At 21.4% G+C, this 3210-nt stretch overlaps 1 long non-coding RNA gene across 1 annotated transcript; it reads left to right on the forward strand.

The window, feature by feature from the left end:
• The first annotated feature begins 234 nt into the window (after window positions 1–234).
• On the forward strand, window positions 235–1532 carry LOC114189721. The gene is made up of 2 exons (XR_003605724.1): window positions 235–356; window positions 1293–1532. It is a non-coding gene; the product is annotated as an uncharacterized LOC114189721 (long non-coding RNA).
• The last annotated feature ends 1678 nt before the right edge of the window (window positions 1533–3210 follow it).

Consider the following 3210-nt stretch of genomic DNA (forward strand, 5'->3'; position numbering starts at 1 on the left):
TATTTATAGAAATTTCGTGAGCTTATTGAATTATTGTTTTAATGAAATATACAGTACCAATTAAAATCAAAATTATGGGGTTAAAAAATAATTAAATATTTTATTTAATGCTTACCAATGTGCATTAATGATACCTTATCTTTAACAGTACCCTGATTAACATTCTCCTGTTATTAATTTAATTATAAATGTGTTCAAGTATTTTAATTCCATGATCAACTCTAAAAAGTTTATAAATAGTTGACATATTTATTTGTTGTCAGAGGAGATTGAAAGTTGAAGAAACTGCACATAAATGGCTTTTGCAGTGAAGCATATATTGGCAGCGATGTTTTTTGTTCTTCTATTTTCATCAGGTACGTAGACCAAATACAAAATTTTCTTCATAGCCATGTATTTTTAATTTCAGAATTTTCATTTCAAAAATAATATTGAAAATTATTTCTTAGATAATACTTATAAATTTTATTATGAATAATAATTTATAAGAAATTGTTATCAATTGTAAAATACTTTTACAAAACACTTTTTACAGGATAATTTGTAAAATATAATTATTGTTATCAATTCTTTTGTAAAATATTTTTACAAAACAATTTTCACAGAAAAATTTATAAAAATTATTTACAAATTTTATAATTTTGTAAAAACTAATTATTTATTAATTTAAATTTTAAGAAAATAAAAAAAAGGTATTATTTTTTTTACAATTTTATAACAAATTTTCAAAAAAAAATCTATGAAATATAAAAAATCACAGTATTATTTATTTTAATTTTGTAATAAAAAATTTAATCCGTCTGTGTTTTTCTTTTTATTTTTGTTTATATTTCTATCTAACAGTTAAGATAATGACTTTTTTACACTCCTTAAAATTTCCAATCTTTATACAAATTTTGCATGAAAATTACTAAAAAAAGTCACGTTAAAGTAAGAGTTGCAAAATATTATTCTCTCTTCGGGACTATTTTTTTTTGTTGGTATTATGATAATATTTTAAATTTATTCCACGAATTTGAATATTTTAAGGTTAATCTTACTAACATGATTCTTTCTTTCAAATTGATTATAATCACATTATAATTATTACAATAATGAAGCATAAACGGCAAATAGTATATAATGAGTCATAAGTTAACTTATTTAATGAAAATAATTATGAGGAATGACGTAGGGTCTTGTATAATAAATGATATGAATAAAAAAATTATATTAGCTCATTTTTAAAAGAAATAAAATAAAATAAAGCTTGGTTGTGTAAATAGTTATTTTATATATTGATGGACGAACAGGTATGAGCAGTCAACATTGTCTGGGGCCATGTGCAAAATATCCAGACTGTGACGGAACTTGCAAGAAGGCTTCGTATCAGATAGGGCAATGCGTTCACGTTCAACCAAACAATGACTTTTGTTGTTGTGCTAAGTATATTGTGAAACCTGCAAAAATGGAATAATTTAACTAATGGGAACAAAACAATGTATTACTGAGTTTTAAATAAAATGAATCTATTAGCTTTATTCCTGGGACAATCTTTTCTTTTTTGTCAAAATTATTGATAATAGATAGAAATGAAAACGGAGAAGACCGAACGGGATTCATTATTTCATACATATTTTTAATTTAAGATAAAAATCTATTTTTTATTTGAGTATAATATTTTTGTCTCCTTTTCATCTTTATGGGATAATGGGTATGTCTTTTCATTTGTATCCATACCTAATTTCTTATTATTTTAATATTTATTAATTACTTTTTATAAAAAATTAAAAATTATTTTAAAGAAAACATTATATTATTACATATTTAATATAAAGAAGATATATTCTCATATTTTCGGTGTCAAATACTTAGTATAAATTTCAAATTAGAATACTAAATAATAATTAGATAAAAATGAGTGAATTACATAAAATATTTTACGATTAAATAAAATAAAATTTTACAATAAAAACATCTATAAATTTTTCAAATATTAATTAAACAAAGCTGATAAAGTTAAAAAGTGTTTTACGATATTATAAAAAAGAATAAAAATTTAAGTTTAAAAATATTCCAAATTTTTGTTTATTAATCTCTTTTATTATACGTCGATCAATATTCTATTTGATGAAAATACACATAAAAAAAAAATTAAACTAATAATAACTTAAATTTAGAGATAAATATATTTTTTTGAACTTCAATATATGTTATTGGATGGTGCAAACAAGATCTATGACAATAACATTATTTTATTTTATTATAAATGACAGATCTTTATGCAATTGTGATAGTAAAATTATACGTATGAGAAAGAATTAGAAAATAAAAAAAATATAAAAAATAATAAAAGCAACATTTTACATAATAAAAATAAACAAAAAATAAAAATATTAAAAAATTAGAAAAGATAAAAGATTTGATATACCATTAAATAAAATCACAAAAAAAAAATTATAATTAAAGGAATTGTAAGATGAAAAATACCTTGAAGATTGGAGAAAACTTTCCAAATACCCAAATAGTTGATAAATTGAGAGATAATGAAAGTTGCTCTAGCAACACAAAAGCTTTTCAAATAAAACAAAAAATAAGGATCAAAGAGAAAAAAAGAAGATACATTTTCATATTACCTAATATGTGAATGACTTATGTGATTAAATACTTGAGAGTCAAACTTTTTATGTGAAAAAAAAAAACAATAAATAAAAATATTAACGAGTAAAAATAATTGAACATGACACCTAAATCAATTTTATTCATTGATAATATATTATTTGAACATAACTCCATGAAGAGAAAGAAAGTGTAAAAAGGTTGTGATTGGAGGGAGAAAACTTTAGAGATACGTGTGAATTTTGTAAATATAGAACAAGGCAAAAAATTATGTGATTGACAAGTATATCAAATCGTACAAGTAATAAAATGGAAAGTCAAAGTGAGTTCAAATTTTTGCCCTCATTTAATGTTTAAATTTGGGAATTTAATAGAACTTTTGTGCTTAAGGAGTGATTTAATCATAATTTGTGATTATTGGATTTATTGAATTTGTAAGATAAAAATGTCTTAAAATTTGATTTTTAGTTGCATAAATTATTCATAGATATTCTAATATTTGTTGATGTAGTTGGAATTAAGATTAAGTTCATTTAAGGTGTGAAAATAAATTGATTTAAGTTACAAAACACCTTCAAATAAGCCTAAAATCAACAAATTCCAAAAAAAATC

This window comes from Vigna unguiculata, chromosome 7, assembly GCF_004118075.2.
Source record: "Vigna unguiculata cultivar IT97K-499-35 chromosome 7, ASM411807v1, whole genome shotgun sequence".
Lineage (NCBI taxonomy): Eukaryota > Viridiplantae > Streptophyta > Magnoliopsida > Fabales > Fabaceae > Vigna > Vigna unguiculata.